Source organism: Megachile rotundata, chromosome 16 (genome assembly GCF_050947335.1).
Source record: "Megachile rotundata isolate GNS110a chromosome 16, iyMegRotu1, whole genome shotgun sequence".
In the NCBI taxonomy this organism is placed as follows: domain Eukaryota; kingdom Metazoa; phylum Arthropoda; class Insecta; order Hymenoptera; family Megachilidae; genus Megachile; species Megachile rotundata.
The window spans coordinates 7,175,537-7,194,473 of NC_134998.1; the positions used below are offsets into that span (position 1 = coordinate 7,175,537).

At 35.9% G+C, this 18,937-nt stretch overlaps 1 protein-coding gene across 4 annotated transcripts in view; it reads left to right on the plus strand.

The window, feature by feature from the left end:
- The window catches only part of LOC100884026 (uncharacterized), a 392,036-nt gene that overhangs the window by 42,243 nt on the left and 330,856 nt on the right, over positions 1–18,937 (plus strand). For 3 of the 4 annotated variants that reach the window (XM_076541524.1, XM_076541525.1, XM_076541526.1), the window contains exon 1: positions 11,164–11,487. The exons of the other annotated variant lie outside the window; for it this stretch is intronic. The gene's annotated coding sequence lies outside the window, so the exon portion shown is untranslated. Of the gene's footprint in view, positions 1–11,163; positions 11,488–18,937 lie in introns of those variants that run through there. 4 annotated transcript variants of the gene reach the window in all.

An 18,937-nucleotide genomic window follows, 5' to 3' on the forward strand; every position in this document is an offset into this window, starting at 1 on the left:
TGGACGAAGCGCGGATTTTCCGTAGCATCCTCGCGAATTTCTCCATTTCACGGGCGATTTGTCCATGGCGGAGGGTTTTCACGCGCGGGGTCAGCATGGGACGACTTTTTAAATCTCGCCTGACATTCCCTCCCTTCAAGATTTTATTCGCTCGCTGATCCCCAACATCCTACCCGTTGTTACTTCTACCGTATTCGTGGGGCTTAATGGTACATGATTTATCGGACAAGAAACGAATACATCTTTAACTTTCTTACTTCTTATAGCCTTCTGCAATTTGCATATTTTCCGTTTTTATTTCATGTTTTCCCTGCTTTAATCTTCATGTACTAAAATAATGATAGATTTTATAAAGTCATAAATGACTCATGATTTCTATAAAATCATAAATGACTCATGATTCCTATAAAATCATAAATGACTCACGATTCCTATAAAATCATAAATGACTCATGATTCCTATAAAATCATAAATGACTGATAATTTCTATAAAATCATAAATGACTGATGATTTCTATAAAATCATAAATGACTGATAATATCTATAAAATCATAAATGACTGATAATTTCTATAAAATCATAAATGACTGATAATTCCTATAAAATCATAAATGACTGATAATTTCTATAAAATTATAAATGACTCGTGATTCCTATAAAATCATAAATGACTCATGATTTCTATAAAATCATAAATGACTCATGATTCCTATAAAATCATAAATGACTGATAATTTCTATAAAATTATAAATGACTCGTGATTCCTATAAAATCATAAATGACTCATGATTTCTATAAAATCATAAATGACTCATGATTCCTATAAAATCATAAATGACTCATGATTTCTATAAAATCATAAATGACTGATAATTTCTATAAAATCATAAATGACTCATGATTCCTATAAAATTATAAATGACTCATGATTCCTATAAAATCATAAATGACTCATGATTCCTATAAAATCATAAATGACTGATAATTTCTATAAAATCATAAATGACTGATGATTTCTATAAAATCATAAATGACTGATAATATCTATAAAATCATAAATGACTGATAATTCCTATAAAATCATAAATGACTGATAATTCCTATAAAATCATAAATGACTGATAATTCCTATAAAATCATAAATGACTGACAATTTCTATAAAATCATAAACGACTCATAATTTCTATAAAATCATAAACGACTCACAAGTCTTACAATCATTTCATAATTTTATAGTACTGATAATTAACTCTATAGGTGCATCCTATGGACAGTGTCTACAACAGAGGTTCGTTCCGTTGCCACCAGATGGCGTCGCAAGACACATTTCTCGCTAGTGCTCGTTCCCTAAACTACTACTCCGAACCATAACTCCGTATTCTAATAACCATATCCCACAAAGTGCAGTACTCTACGTTCACCCACTTTACGCTCTGCAATTCTCCAAATATACATTAACCTACCAACAGCAAACACCAAACACAAAGCAGTAAACATCCCCCTTTCCCAATTTTACCCCTCGTCCATTATCCTACAAATCCAACAACAATACTTTAAACTCTCCAAGACATAAACCTTAACATGTACCCAAAATAAAGTATCCACAGTTTCACATATCAAACATAAGTCTGATCGGTGATAAAACACGAAGCTTTTTTTCGTTTTATTAGCAAGACGCTGCCATGCATAGCAGCGACGGGAAGTTTGGCCGAGAAAAGTCGCTAGTCATTCGTCTGCCGGTGTCGGTACTTTTGGTCAGCTTTAAAACTTCTTGGGCGATAGTTTGTCGAACAACGTGAGAACAAGTGAAGGATGCTCAAGCTTCCACCCTTTCCAGGGACGGTTACTTCCGTCTTGGCAGTTAGGAAAAAAACGGATAAATTAATTGCTTGCGCGTTCGAACGTGTTCCTGACACTTTTTCAAACAACTACTTAGGAAGTACTTATTAACTTGTACATGCATTTACCTGTCCTCCTTAATTTACGATGAGGGAATTGACAAGTGGGTAATTAACGGTCGTCGCATTTATTCAATTAGAATTATGATGGACTTAAGTAACATCGAAGGCCTCAACAGCAATGACTGTTTAAGTAACGTCGATACTTTTGTTCTAACGCTAACTTAACCTTGGAGGGACTTATGAAAAATAAAATTGTGGAGTCGTTAGTATAAGAGTTCATTGTAAGTTTGAATCATCCGATCACATTTATCAGAGAAGAGGAAAATAATTCCGGAAGACGCAAAACGCGGAAAAGTTGTTAAAGCTGACGTTCCGGTAATTAGATTCAACGGCGCAAAAGAGCAATGGCGGCGCTTGACAGCGGGAAACTTGTCAACGATCCATTTCGATGAACGATTGTAAAATCCGTCTACGTGTATACAGAAACTTCCGTCGTTCCCCGACATATTTTGCAATTATTATTTTCATTTACATAGCAACCAGCCTTGCGGCCGACGGAGTAGCTCGTTTTCCAGCGAACGATCGTTCAGATACAAATGAAACTGTACGTGAAAACGCGGCGCGTTACAAAGAAACCCGGACGCAATTTTAGTTGTAAAATGGCGAAAGTACAATTGCAGAAATGTGAAATATTCGGTGTATTATTGCATTCCGGTGAAATTTCAGTTGGAACAGGTAGAATACTAGACTGGGAGATGTAGATAAAGCATGGAACAGTGATGGGCAGATCGAGTGCCCGCGGAGTGGGATCGGGCACTCTTCGGTTCTAAACTTTCAACTCTGTTCCTTAACTTATACCTTTTCTTACGTCTCTAAAACAAATTGTAACTCTCTAATTTTACATAATAGTAAAAGGTATTACGCTGAACGTACAGTTGTCGAATATCGAATGTAAAACAGAGTTTAAGGTATGAACACGTGTTCTACAATATCTGAACCGATCAGGTAAAAATGAAACTACGAAAAAACACGATGCGAAGGGCAGGTTTTAATCGTTTATTCCATCCTGGAATCGGTTACGTAGAAGCAGAAGGGGAAGAAATGACAGGAATTAATTTCATCTGACATTTATGTAAATGAAAGAATGCGTCTGTCTATTGAACCAGAAGTACAGGCGCGCGAGTGTTCGTTTATAGATGCAGGATTCTATCGACGGAAAGGTTAATTAAAAATTTCCGTGTTATTCTGCAAGATAATATTGGATCTCCGGTGAATTTTATAAAAATATCCGAGTTATTCTTGATAGAGGATGGGAAGTATCGGGACAATAGGTTAATGGTTGATTTAATGTCAGCGGTCAGTAGTTCTGACATAACCTAATTCTGTGACGTCATGAGGCGTTTAGTTACGAACGAATTTAGGTATATTTCGGTTCGTTACGATATTGGTAATTATGAATTGACTGTTCGAATAAATTAGGGATTTGTTCGAATGTTGTGAGATTATTTTCTTCAAAATTTAGAGTTTTATGAATTACAAACACCTGCACTTTCTAGGTGATTAAAAATTAGAATCTTCAGGTCTTAAAATTTTTAGTATGACGTTTCCAATGTTGACAAAATTAAAGACTTCAAAAATTGATAGGTATAAAGTTTCCTAACCTCAAAATTTCAAGGTTTTGAAGATCCACAGTCCCAAAATTCCAAGGTTAACTTTCTCAAAGTTAACAAAATCCAAGACTTCAAAAAGTGATAGGTTTAAAGTTTCCTAACCTCAAAATTCCAAGGTCTAGGAGATCTACAGCCCTAAAATTCCAAGGTTAACTTTCTCAAAGTTAACAAAATCCAAAATTTCAAAACTTCATAGGTCCAAAGCTTCCTAACATCAAAATTTCAAGGTCTTAGAGATCCACAGTCCCAAAATTCCAAAGTTAACATTCTCAAAGTTAACAAAATCCAAAACTTCAAAACTTGATAGGTTTGAAGTTTCCTAACCTCAAAATTTCAAGGTTTTGAAGATCCATAGTCCCAAAATTTCAAAGTTAACTTTGCCAAAGTTAACAAAATCCAAAACTTCAAAACTTGATAGGTTTAAAGTTTCCTAACTTCAAAATTTCAAGGTTTTGAAGATCCACAGTCCCAAAATTCCAAAGTTAACATTCTCAAAGTTAACAAAATCTAAGACTTCAAAAATTGATAGGTATAAAGTTTCCTAACCTCAAAATTTCAAGGTCTTGATGATCTATACTTCAAAAATTTCAAGATTTATTTCCAAAGAGACTATATCTGAAGTTTTCAAATTTCTTAAGTTCCAAATATTTCAAAAGACATGAAATAACAAAATTTCACTTTGACACACATTAGCACACTGAAGTAGTTGAAAATTTTATTTCTGAGAAATCTTGCCAAATATTATCAATTAGGTTATTGGAATTCTTAATAGTACCAGAGGTTGTGATATGTAATTTAATATGTAACAAATTCTTAATAATACCATATGTAGTAATATGTGACTTAATAAGTAACAAATACTTAATAATTCCATATGTAGTAATATGTGACTTAATATGTAACAAATTCTTAATAGTACCAGATGTTGTGATATGTAATTTAATATGTAACAAATTCTTAATAATACCATATGTAGTAATATGTGACTTAATAAGTAACAAATACTTAATAATTCCATATGTAGTAATATGTGACTTAATATGTAACAAATTCTTAATAGTACCAGATGTTGTGATATGTAATTTAATATGTAACAAATTCTTAATAATACCATATGTAGTATTATGTGACTTAATAAGTAACAAATACTTAATAATTCCATATGTAGTAATATGTGACTTAATAAGTAACAAATTCCTGATAATACCATATATAGTAATATGTGACTTAATAAGTAACAAATTCTTAATAATACCATATGTAGTCATACGTGACTTAATAAGTAACAAATTCTTAATAATACCATATGTAGTAATATGTGACTTGATATGTAACAAATTCTTAATAATACCATATGTAGTAATATGTGACTTAATAAGTAACAAATTCTTAATAATACCATATGTAGTAATATGTGACTTGATATGTAACAAATTCTTAATAATACCATATGTAGTAATATGTGACTTAATAAGTAACAAATTCTTAATAACACCATATGTAGTAATATGTGACTTAATATGTAACAAATTCTTAATAATTCCATATGTAGTAATATGTGACTAATAAGTAACAAATTCTTAATAATTCCATATGTAGTAACATGTGACTTAACATGTACCTCCCACATGTGGTAGTGTAAATGTTAAGGTATGTCAGAGGTAACAGTTAGTCCGTCTATTAGTTCCGAATATTAGCGCAAACCTCCAATCAAACGGCGTGCCTTTACACAACACGCATCTCCCTCGAAGGAAATGATTCCCCTCCGCTTTTCGCGAATCTCGTTTGATCTCGTCGGTTCGATAGCGCGGGAAAATGAAGGAAGCACCTTTGACGCTAATACCCCCGACCCCGTTCTTGGGGGTCTCGGCTTGTAAACCACGAAGCATTAAAACTAATACATAATTATTCACGGTTCATTTCGTTTTCCCATTTCCTACTCGTCTCGTGCTCCTCCATCGAGCGATCCACTGGCATCCACTCAGTCCGAACGGAAAGAGACGGGACGAGCGTGGAAAAAAGATGGCGACCGGGGCGGGAGGCTGCGCTTGTCCGCAGGCTTGTTTCTGCGCTTTGAGCATGCATTCTGTCGTACCGCGAACATGGGCAAGTTAACCAGCCTCGCGACTATCGCGAAAATAACGCCGTGGAAATCCGCTTGAGCGGAAACGGGTCGTCATTCCATCGATCCAATCTGCTCCCGTCTCGCCCCTCTCCTCGGCTTGTTTTTTATCCTTGCTCGTTTCCCTCCTTTTTCCGTTTCTTTCTTTTTTTTCCACTCTGTGTTCGTCGCTTCTCGTTTTGTTTTGCCTGTTCCTACTGTGCTCGTTCGAACTTCACGTTTCGGGCAGGAAAATCCGGCTCGAATGGAGCTACTTGATTTATATCGCGATAGCTTGTTTGCGTACAAATATATTCCTGATGGAAATCGGCCGCTTTGACTCGCGCCTCGTAGCTTCCGTGTAATTTTATTAGCCTCGGTGCTGCTGTTCTGCTACTTTTTTTGTTTTTGTTTCCGCGTTTGTTGCTTTGTCTAATCCGCAGCGATTCGAACGCGCTCTGGCGGAAAGTATCGACAGCGCGATCGCAGGCCCTAGTTTTTCCGAAAATTGACTCGGTAACTATGATCTTTCAAATTGACCCCGGTTTGTGAACTCTGGCGTTCGACACAGTTTCTCTGTTTCATACTTCTTTGTAAACGTTTCGAATCCAATATGGACGGCTAATGGATAAGAATACTTTAGTGCAATATTTCAAATCTACTTGATTTCGAATTGGTACTGCAAGGTTCAATTCTTTAAATTCATCTTGCTGACTGGATTTTATTTTAAACATATTTTAAATTATTAAAGTTAATTTTACATTGTTTAAGTTTTACATAGCTTTATTTTATTTTAAACATGTTTGACATAGTTTGATTTTGTTCTAAACAAGTTTGACATTGTTTGATTTTATCTTAAACAAGTTTGATATAGTTTGATTTTGTTCTAAACAAGTTTGTCATACTTTCATTTTATCCTAAACAAGTTTGACATGGTTTAATTTTGTTCTAAACAAGTTTGACATAGTTTGATTTTATTCTAAACAAGTTTGACATAGTTTGATTTTATTCTAAACAAGTTTAACATAGTTTGATTTTATTCTAAACAAGTTTGACATAGTTCTGTACAAGTTTGACATGGTTTCAATCAACTTTAAACAAGTTTGACAAAGGTTGATTTCATTTTAAATAAGTTTGACAAGGTTCTGTAAAAATTTGACATAGTTTGATTTAATTTTAAACAAGTTTGACATAGTTTGATTTAATTTTAAACAAGTTTGACATGGTTTGATTTAATTTTAAACAAGTTTGACATAGTTTGATTTTATTCTAAACAAGTTTGAGATAATTCTGTAGAAGTTTGACATGGTTTGAATGAATTTTAAACAAGTTTGACATAGTTTAATTTAATTTTAAACAAGTTTGACATAGTTTGATTTTATTCTAAACAAGTTTGAGATAGTTCTGTAGAAGTTTGACATGGTTTGAATCAATTTTAAACAAGTTTGACATAGTTTGATTTTATTTTAAACAAGTTTGACATAGTCCTATAAAAGTTTGGCATGGTTTGAATCAATTTTAAACAAGTTTGACATAGTTTGATTTCAGTTTAAATAAGTTTGACGTGTTTCTGTAAAAGTTTGACATAGTTTGATTTTATTTTAAACAAGTTTGACATAGTCCTATAAAAGTTTGGCATGGTTTGAATCAATTTTAAGCAAGTTTGACATAGTTTGATTTTACCTTAAACAAGTTTGACAAGGTTATGTAAAAGTTTGACATGGTTTGATTTTATTTTAAACATGTTTGTCTATGTTCTGTAAAAATGTGACATAGTCTGATTTTATTTTAAACAAGTTTGACTATGTTCTATAAAAATGTGACATAGTCTGATTTTATTTGAAACATGTTTGTCTATGTTCTGTAAAAATGTAACATAGTTAGATTTTATTTTAAACAAGTTTGACATAGTTTGACAAAAGCCAACTTTTAATGTACAAGTCCATTCTTGCAGGGCAGTGTTCCATATTTTTGGATTCTTCCTATAATGCACTATCCGCTTAGATGATAAACCGTTCCCGAAAATTTTCGTTTGTTAAAAGTCACCCGTTCGAAAAATCCCAACAATAGGCGAAAAGCTTCGGAAAGCTCGAAACGAGAAGACAATACTCGAATTGACCCAGAAACCTCAAATAAACACGCGAAACATCCTCTCATAATTATTGCAAGCATCTCGGACGGGGAGTAAAAGTGGTGGGTCGTCGAAGCCAAAATTGTCTCTGATAAATCGAGCCGCGGTACGAGGCTCCGAAATAATAGGAACGTATGCAGGGATTATCAGCGCAATTTTCCCTGCTCGGTGCGTTGAGGTATCGCTTCTAAATGTCGTTAAGTCGAGTTATCTGTACACGAATAATTTCATGGCTGCGCCGCTCGGCTGCACTACGTTTCACTATCTCCATCATACACGGTTCTAAACACGCGTGTGTGAGAGGACGTGTACAAGGGATGTATCTTATGCAACCCCTATGTGACCCGCCCACTATCTGAGATCGCTACTTATGGCTAGACACGATCTCACGATGCTCCCCATTTTTCTCTGATAACCTCTATACCCCGTGCGCCGATAAATTCTGATTTGGGTCATCGATGCGAGATGAGAACCGCTGGTCTCCCGAATTTTAAAACCTAATGATATTTAGAAGGACTCGCAGGATCCATTGATCTGATTTCCGCGATACAAATGTGATTAATATTTATAGTCTCATCATTGACGGTATTACAGGAAGCTTGCAACACTTCACAGACTAACCGATATTAATATACAGAGGCTGTATTAGCATCGAGTACGAAATTTGAGTCAGATATTAATCATACCGCAGAGCTTCCATACTAATTCGCTGATACCGATGAAACGCATTAAACATCCATAGTACAATAAATTCCTAATACAATCGGCGATGTGTTACATGAACCAGTGAACCGAAGTTCTCTGTTACGTGTGCAATATTCGCGAATTTCAATGGTTAAACGAGTGCTTCGTCAGCCTTTATCTGATTACTAAATGGACTATAATGCACTGATAATGAAGACTCTGCTCGCATCACAAAAGAAATCAAGTTTATGTAGAAATGAACTTAAATCCTGACGGAACTCAGATCGACTTTTCGCATCGAAATTTTCAAGTTAACTTTGGTAAAGGAATTTGATAATTTTGTTCGAAGAAGAAATCAGTGTCACGTTTTACCAACGTCAAAAATCAATACAAGTGACACGAAGTTGAAGGATGTTTTAAAACTGCAGCAGGAAGTTACGCGTGTACCTAAAAAGCGTTATTAGGTCGACTTTATAGAGGAAGTTCCCGAGCGTTTCTTTAAACTTACTTTCGGCGTGCTCGGCTGTGCAAACGTGTTCGCAAACTCAATCGAGAATTCTCAATACACAGTAGACACCTTTAAGGCGAAATTGGCGTGCCGTTGAAACCTCTTAGCGTAGCTACGTGCCACGATGAATCGAGGCTTTCTTAAATATCGTCTGAAGCCAGACACCATTCCCGGAAAAGTTTCTGGGAAACGACGAAATTATCGAACCTTCCGATTCACGCCATATACAAATACTATAACCGATTTCGAAATTACGGATGAGTGCGAAATCAGAAAGATTCTTTATATTGCCTTACGATTTCGAAATTTTACAAATTCCAGATTTTAAATTTCTTATTTTAAAGTACAAGTTGAGGAACTTTTGTGAAGATTCACTTTCGTCAGGAAGAATGGTGTTAGGTAATTTCATCATAAATTATTTACTTGCTTAGTTTCAATTTGAGAATAAGTAGTTAAGTATCCATAAATCTAATATTGATCTTTCGATGATCGTTTTCATGGCGTGTATTATGAGAGAACGTCTAAAACTACGGATGGGGCCATATATCGAGAGCCGACTCTAATAGTATTGTACGTGGTAATAGTACAAAGTTAAAAGATTTGTTGCAACTCAAAAAACACTTTGTCCTACGTTGATGTAAAATTTTAGATGAGGCAATATATCGAGAGTCTACTGTAATATTGTTAAACATAGTAATAATATGAAGTTACAAGATTTCATGCAACTTCGTGTCAAAAGACATTCTGTCATCAATTGATGTAAAATTCTAGATGAGGCTATATATCGAGAGTCTACTGTAATATTGTTAAACGTAGTAATAATATGAAGTTACAAGATTTCATGCAACTTCGTGTCAAAAGACATTCTGTCATCAATTGATGTAAAATTCTAGATGAGGCAATATATCGAGAGTCTACTGTAATATTGTTAAACATAGTAATAATATGAAGTTACAAGATTTCATGCAACTTCGTGTCAAAAGACATTCTGTCATCAATTGATGTAAAATCCTATATGAGGCAATATATCGAGAGTCTACTGTAATATTGTTAAACGTAGTAATAATATGAAGTTACAAGATGTAATACAGCTTCATATCAAAAGGTATTTTGCTCTTCACTGGTGTAAAATTATAGACGAGGCAATATATCGAGAACCTACTATAATATTGAATGTAGTAATAGTACAAAGTTAGAAGACTTGATGCAACTCCATAGTAAAAGGTATTTGGTCCTCCATTAGAGTGAAACTTCAGACAAGGCAATATATCGAGAATCTACTATAATATTAAATGTAGTAATAGGACGAAGTTAAAAGGCCTGATACAACAATATATCAAAAAGTATTTCGCCCTCCACAGCTGTAAAATTATAGAGGAGGCAATATATCGAGAACCTACTATAATATTGAATATAGTAATAGCACGAAGTTAAAAGACTTGATACAACACTATATCAAAAAGTATTTCGCCCTCCACTGCTGTAAAATTATAGAGGAGGCAATATATCGAGAACCTACTATAATATTGAATGTAGTAATAGCACGAAGTTAAAAGATTTGATACAACACTATATCAAAAAGTATTTCGCCCTCCACTGCTGTAAAATTATAGTGGAGGCAATATATCGAGAACCTACTATAATATTGAATGTAGTAATAGCACGAAGTTAAAAGACTTGATACAACACTATATCAAAAAGTATTTCGCCCTCCACTGCTGTAAAATTATAGAGGTGGCAATATATCGAGAACCTACTATAATATTAAATGTAGTAACATTACAAAGCTAAAAGATTTGATGTATCTCCATGTCAAAAAGCACTATCTTCCACCATTATAAAATTCCTTTCAAGGCAATATATCGAGAACCTACTGTAACATTGCCTGTAATAATAGTCGAAAGTTAAAAGATTCGATGCAACTCCGTGTCAGTCCCGTTCTCAATAAACCGTCGTGGGTCAAAGCTGTCCTTCGCCGACGACATACCGCTAAACGCGTCCTCTTTCAAAAAACTGCGCCAGAAAAGGTACTCTGTCCTCAGTAGGAACAGTAGCTTTCCCTAACCATTGTACGATTCGTGATTGGTGGAGGGGGGGTTGTATGTCTGGGGTGGCGCGCATGCGTGGTCGGCGGGGTTGGTCGCGTTGCCTGCCGACTCCGTATCCCGGCGTCATCGGCAGTTATCGGCGAACCGCGATTCAATCCTCGTCGTTTGGAGTCGCGTCGGCGAACCGGCGACATGTAACGCGACTATCAAAGTCCACGTACAGAATACAAGCCATAATCGTGACGTTCGATCATTCGGATTAAAAAAAAAAAAACCGAGCCGCGCCGTACACGGACCTTGTGATCGCGAAGGTGTGGTGTGTGTTGCAACGGATTTCTTCTTTTTTTTCTTTTTTTCCCTCCTGTTTTCCCTTGGTGACCAGGACATCGATCCCCCGGTGCTCCAGAACTTTACAACGTGAGGACGGTGCCCTGAGCGAGGTACGTGTTGATTTTTGAACCGGGTCGCGACGACCCCGTGCCGGTTATGCGGGTGTGCCGCGCACTTCAAATCCCGCGTGTGTGAGGAATAAACCTATCTGGAACAATTGAGAGCGGTTCTTAATCAGGACGCTTAATTCCGCGGCCCCAAATGACTTTAACCTTCGTGTCGGCCCTTGAACTCGAGCATTGTTTACTCTGCCAATCTGCATAAGTTGAATGCACCAAGTTTCCCGGTTCCAACCGTAACTGAATTTGTATCACCCGGTGATCACACCTAGGTCTAGGTACTCTAGTGTCGGATAAATGCCAAGGTTAAATTTTGTGGAGGTATCAAGGTATACCTGTGATCAGTCTAGATCGAGGTACTCTAATCACAGTGTCGGATAAATACCAAGGTTAAATTTTGTGGAGGTATCAAGGCATACCTGTGATCAGTCTAGGTCGAGGTACTCTAATCACAGTGTCGGATAAATACCAAGGTTAAATTTTGTGAAGGTATCAAGGTATACCTGTGATCAGTCTAGGTCGAGGTACTCTAATCACAGTGTCGGATAAATACCAAGGTTAAATTTTGTGGAGGTATCAAGGTATACCTGTGATCAGTCTAGGTCTAGATACTTTAAATAATAACAGTGTCTGATAAATCTACTAGGGTTAAATTTTGTGAACCTATACTGAAGGTACACCTATGGTCAGTCTAGGTCTAGGTACTCTAAATAATAACAGTGTCAGATAAATCTACCAAGGTTAAATTTTGTGAGGGTATACTGAAGGTATACCTATGACTAGTCTAGGTCTAGGTACTCTAAATAATAACAGTGTCAGATAAATCTACCAAAGTTAAATTTTGTGAAGCTATATTCAAGGTATATCTATGACTAGTCTAGGTCTAGGTACTCTAAATAATAACAGTGTCAGATAAATCTACCAAAGTTAAATTTTGTGAAGGTATACTCAAGGTATACCTATGATCACACCTAGGTAGGGACTCTAAATAATAACAGTGTTAGATAAATCTATCAAGGTTAAATTTTGTGAAGCTATACTCAAGGTATACCTATGATCAGTCTAGGTCTAGGTACTCTAAATAATAACAGTGTCAGATAAATCTACTAGGGTTAAATTTTGTGAACCTATACTGAAGGTATACCTATGATCACACCTAGGTCTAGGTACTCTAAATAATAACAGTGTATAAATTTTGTGAAGGTATGAAGGTATGACCCTTGGCTGTTGATCCTCAAAAATCGATGCGGTTTACGTGATCCGGAAGGGCTTCAGGGTTCACTGCATCGGTGGGAATCAAGGTTAACCTTGAAGCTGCTGTAAACACAGTGCGATAACGCTTGGGTGCTCTTCCCAAGGCATAGAATCAATTGGACGAAGTTAGCAACGGCGATTAGAGCTCTTCTAACGACTAGCAGTTCCGTTAGCATGAAACATTATTCGATAGGGGAGGGGTACACTAATAATGATCGTTCCGTAGCTAATGTTTTGACCGTGTTTCTGGTTTGGCCGCGTGTGCAGTCGAAGTATAGTTGGCGAAATATAGGCAAGCTGTGGCATCGGTGCGGCTGATATTACAGCCCGTAATGTACCGGCCATCTCGTACAACCGGGACATTTCTCGAAACTTTGAAACGGTCTGTGGTCACGGTTGAATTGCTTCATTAGATCTTACTCGTTGGGAATTAAGGATCGGTTCGGCTTTTTATCGGGACGGAAAAACAGCGTTCTGTAAGTGGACATAGCGTGAATGTTGATCGTCATGACCGAGGAAAATTAGTCCGACATTAGCATTTATTAATATTCATCGTGGGTCTTGAAAAAGACTGGCGTGGAAACAAGTGTATTTACGCTCGGAGATTTATCGAATTTTTTTTATTCTGGTATGATCGAATAATGGAGGATTTCTTTACTACGGATGAAAGGTAGTGCCGATATTGTTGGATAATTGAAAAATAATTTATTTTCCGCGCCCGCGACTCACCACGCGGCTATTTTAATTGGAACTGAAAAGTCGACCGTGTTTCCGTGCCATTAAATTACTCGGCTTCCTTTGATTCCGCATTCCCCCTATCTTCCATATTAATTTTCAATAAAAATTCTTGCTTTCTCGCATCCGTACAATGCGTAGTACAAAATGTTTTATCTGTAATGAATTAATTACCAACGCATTCATAAAACAATAGATATTTAATAGTTAACTCAAATTTAACAGATGTTCATAAAATTTAGAGATAATTCCGGAAAATAACATCCTTAAGGTAACTTGATAATTATTTTGAAATTTTATTTTTCTTCAATTTTGTTTCAAACGTGAACGGCGTTTAGACATTATAGAGTAATGAGTACGTTTATAATAACGGTCAGTATTAGGTTTCCCGTGTATTAAACGAGTCGATACAATACTCCCATATACCTGCTAATTGAATACACGTTTACGTCGTAACTTTAATAATACGAACAGTGATGTGTACATTGAGCAACAACGATATTAACCGAGTAGCTCTATTCCTCAGGCAACTAGTAACGACGCCACTAACCATCATTAACGTCCTTAATGAAACAGGGTGAATCGCTAAATATGGACGCTTGTTAGGGGTAGCTAAGGCGAAACTAGACAGGTGTAATACACCTCAGGAGAAGAAAAAGACATCGTGCACGTAGATGTTAGGTTAGATTTTACTTTTAGTTATGTGATGATAGATACAGTAATATAATAATCGGATTTCATACACATGTGTCACTTGTTATTAATATATTCAAAATTGGTGTAATTTTGTTAGGTTAGATTTTATTTTTGGTAGTCACGTGATGATAGATGCAGTAATACAATAATTAGAAGTTTTATATATAAGTGTCACTTCTTCTTAATGTATTAAAAATTATTGTAACTTTGATAGTTAGGTTGGATTTTAGTTTTGGTAGTCACGTGATGATAGATGCAGTAATACAATAGTCAGAAGTTTTATACACAAGTGTCACTTGTTATTAATATATTCAGAATTGGTGTAAATTTGATTATTAGCTTACATTTTATTTTTCGTAGCCATCTGATGATAGATACAGTAATATAATAATCAGATTTCATACACAAGTGTCACTTGTTATTAATATATTCAAAATTGGTGTAATTTTGTTAGGTTATATTTTATTTTTGGTAGTCACGTGATGATAGATGCAGTAATACAATAGTCAGAAGTTTTATACACAAGTGCCACTTCTTCTTAATATATTAAAAATTGTTGTAACTTTGATATCTAAGTCAAAATTTGTGATAGTTATACTACAGTAATGATCAGAAGTTGTATACACAAGTGTAATATATGTATTTATCTCGCGTTATATGACCACATAAGTTCACATCCCATATTTTCACACGGCGCATCTCAACGCCTCATATTTCCACACGATATGTCGCTACGAGCTGTAATTTCATGCGTACTTCCACGTGTTGCGTCTCTTGCGTTGCAATTCCTTGCGTTGTAATTTCACGCTTTATATTTCCACGCGTATGTCTACATGTGCTGTTCCCACGCTTTGAATATCTACGCATCGTAATTTCACGCGTTGTACTTCTCTGTGTTGTACTTCTACGCGTTGTGTTTTCACGCTGCATATTTCCACGCGTTGTATCTCCACGCTGTGTATTTTCACGTGTTGTATCTCCACGCTGTATATTTCCGCGCGTTGTATCTTCACATCTCATATTTCTATACGTTGTATTTCGACGCGTTATAATTCCACAAATTGTATGTCCACGTTTCGTATTTTCACATATTGTGCTTCGACGCGTCATAATTCCATGCGTGATATTTCCACGCGTTGTATTTTCACATATTGCAATTATATGTATTATAGTTCTATGCATTGCATTTGGGAGATGCAAAATTTCAAAGGACCGTCCTTTCAAAACGCCAATGTTTCAAAGCTTCAATGTCTCAAAATCCCAATGTCTCAAAGCTCCAATGTCTCAAAATCCCAATGTTTCAAAGCTCCAATGTCTCAAAACTCCAATGTTTCAAAGCTCCAATGTCTCAAAACCCCAATGTTTCAAAGCTCCAATGTCTCAAGACCCCAATGTCTCAAAGCTCCAATGTCTCAAAACCCCAATGCCTCAAAACCCTAATATCTCACATTCCTAATATCTCGAAAACCCCAATGTCTCAAAATTCCTATGATACAAAGTACCAATATCTCAAAACCCCAATATCTAAAAATGCTAATGTCTCACATGCCCTATGTCTCAAAATCCCAATATCTCAAAACCCCAATGTCCCAAAATCCCAAAGAAAAATGTTAAAATAAATATTAAACCCATCAAAAATTCTCTCGCCATAAGTGTATCGATACTTCAAACATCTTTGACATGCAACTATACGAGTACTCATACGAACACCGAACAAAATTTGCCTAGGAATTTTTGAGCAGTCCGATACTATCGGTTTTGAATCGCCTTATAGAGAAGCTAGCCCATGGAGTGGTCTAGTGCAGCAGTGGAAAAGAGGCTTATCAAGGGTTGAAGAAAGAGGAGGCAGAGGGAAATTTCACGAGTCTAAGAGAAGGGGTTGCTCTCTGGTTGCTTCCTCTCTCTCGTTTCATTCCGTTCTCGACCTTTCTCTTGGGCAATCTTCCCCAAAACACCACCCTCTCTAGTCTCCGGGGGTCAATGTCTGCTGGAACGGCAACCTTGTCTCGCTTGATGCCGACGCAATTGGAATTCTCGGTTCCATTCTTACCCTTTCGAGACGGATGCCGGTCGTCTGCCACCCTGGAAAGTAACTATTCATTTTCATAGACGTGTTTGATACACTGCTGCATACTGCATCGGACGTTGCATATACGCTCTACGTTTATGTGTTGCACTCTGTGTTATCTATGGATATATGAAAATTATGAGGGATGAGAAGTACTAAATCTAATTTTTCAAATTTAGAAATTTGAGGATTTTCGCTTGATGTAAAATTGAGGGAAAATTACAGTAAGGGGTGGAACCACTACTTGTTAGTATTAATTCACTGAGTCTTCTAAAATTTCAAATTCATAAATCGGAATGTTTCAAAATAAGTGGTCGTGTGTTTCAGAAAATGCAGAGGATTTTTTTTAGAAATTTTAATGCGAGTTAATTGAAGAATTTAAAATTCCTGAAGAGGTTTAGAATAAAAGTGTGATAAGTCGCTAAATTAATCTGGAAAATTAGGCGACCACAAATCGCATCAAAGTAAATATTTCAAAGCGTTTAAAAGCCGCAGAAAATATTTTCCGTGAAACATAAACGGTAACAGTGTAATTTTTGTTCTTTCATTGCGAATTGCAGGATATGCTAGGTGCTCGGTCGTAGCATCCACTGAACGGATAACTTTATTTAATGGCTCCACGCCCTTAAATTTCGGGCTTTGGGCGCGAGGGTGGCGAGAACAGTTCACGGAGGCGTTGTACCGTTGATCGTTGTCGGGCTGTTTGCTTTCGTTGTGTTCGCGGCCGTGTTGTTCTGCAGCTCGTTTGATGTACGGAAGTTTGAGATTTTTGGGGAGCTTCCGTTTATGGAATTCGCGAAGCTGTTGTTGCGCGAGCGCGCGCGCGCGCGACCGAGCGAAACATAACTGCCTAGGCGAATGTTTTATGTATTTTACTGCGCGGCGAGTTTGAGAGAAAGGTTTTAGTTTCACCTCTTTTGTACCCGTTTTCTTCTTGTTTTACCGCCGGAAAAAATTATACTTCAAATGCTTTCGAGTGAAATTATGAAATTAATAGTTGATTCGCATCTTTCAACGCTGGTATTTGTTAACTGAGATTAATCATCAAAAATGAGAGCACAATTTTAACAGCACATAGATTTCAGAAAATTAAAATTGATTTTGACACAAAATTTATTGAAGAGAATTATGACCTAACCTATAACTTAATCTATATTATTATTGTTTGTATAAAACGTAGACAGACTTCAGAAAAATAAAATTCATTTTGACTCAATATTTATTGCAGAGCATTATGACCTAACCTACAACTTAATCTATGCTATTATTGTTAGTATAAAACACAGACAGACTTCAGAAAAATAAAATTCATTTTGACTCTATATTTATTGAAGAACATTAAGACCTAACCTATAACTTAATCTATATTATTATTGTTAGTATAAAACATAGACAGACTTCAGAAAAATAAAATTCATTTTGATTCAATATTTATTGAAGAGAATTATGACCTAACCTATAACTTAATCTATACTATTATTGTTAGTATAAAACACTGACAGACTTCAGAAAAATAAAATTCATTTTGACTCAATATTTATTGAAGAGCATTAAGATCTAACCTTTAACTTAATCTATATTATTGTTAGTATAAAACACTGACAGACTTCAGAAAAATAAAATTCATTTTGACTCAATATTTATTGAAGAGCATTAAGATCTAACCTTTAACTTAATCTATATTATTATTGTTAGTATAAAACATAGAGAGCCTTCAGAAAGATAAAGTTCATTTTGACTAAAAATTTATTGAAGAGAATTATGACCTCACCTATAACTCAACCTGTACTGCAAAACTAATCTAACTAACCTACTCTAACCGACATTAACTAACCTAACCTGAGACTAACTGGTACACTAACCTAACCTGTACTGACAACGCGTGGTCTCACTAAAAATTTGAATTATTGATAAATGAAAAAAACAGAATTTGACACGAAAGCATCAAATTCCGAGTATTTTTTTCCGGGCGCGTTGAAATGCCGACCCTTCAATAAAAATTCCCATGCCATTAAATTACTAATAAAACAGAATTTTTAGTCAGAAAACATGTATAAATCGGGAAGAAATAATGCGACAAATATTGCTTTCTACGTCCATCCAAATTCAATGCACCCCTCTTTTCCCTATTCCATCTACCCTTTCATATTCCATCCCATGTACACACGTTCCCGTCCCTTTGCACATCCGCGCACATGTACACCAAGGACAGGATTCGACTACATTATTTTGGTATCCGGATTTCGATCCCCTTCAATCCCTGTCCTCATCTCTCGCCACAGATTTCTTTCGTCGGCAATTTTCTGCATAATATCTCGCCCTGGTCTCGCGATCGGTGTCTGCGTTTCGGGTTAGATGGATCGTTAGGTGCATAGTGTTCAACCTAACCTTGCTTACAGTAAATGCGATGAAGTTATTTTAGTGACAATTATTTTATATTTTCAGTTAAATGATTACTAGTTAACTAATTGCGTTAGACACATAAAATATATGTCTGTTTTAACAACTAACCTAAAGGACAATCTAACCTAAAGGACTACCTAACATAAAGGACTACCTAACCTAAATAACAACCTAATTTAAAGGACAATCTAACCTTGAAGTCAACCTCACCAAAAGGACAACCTAACTTAAATGTCAACCTAACCTAAAGGGCAATCTAATCTTAAGGACATTCTAACCTAAATG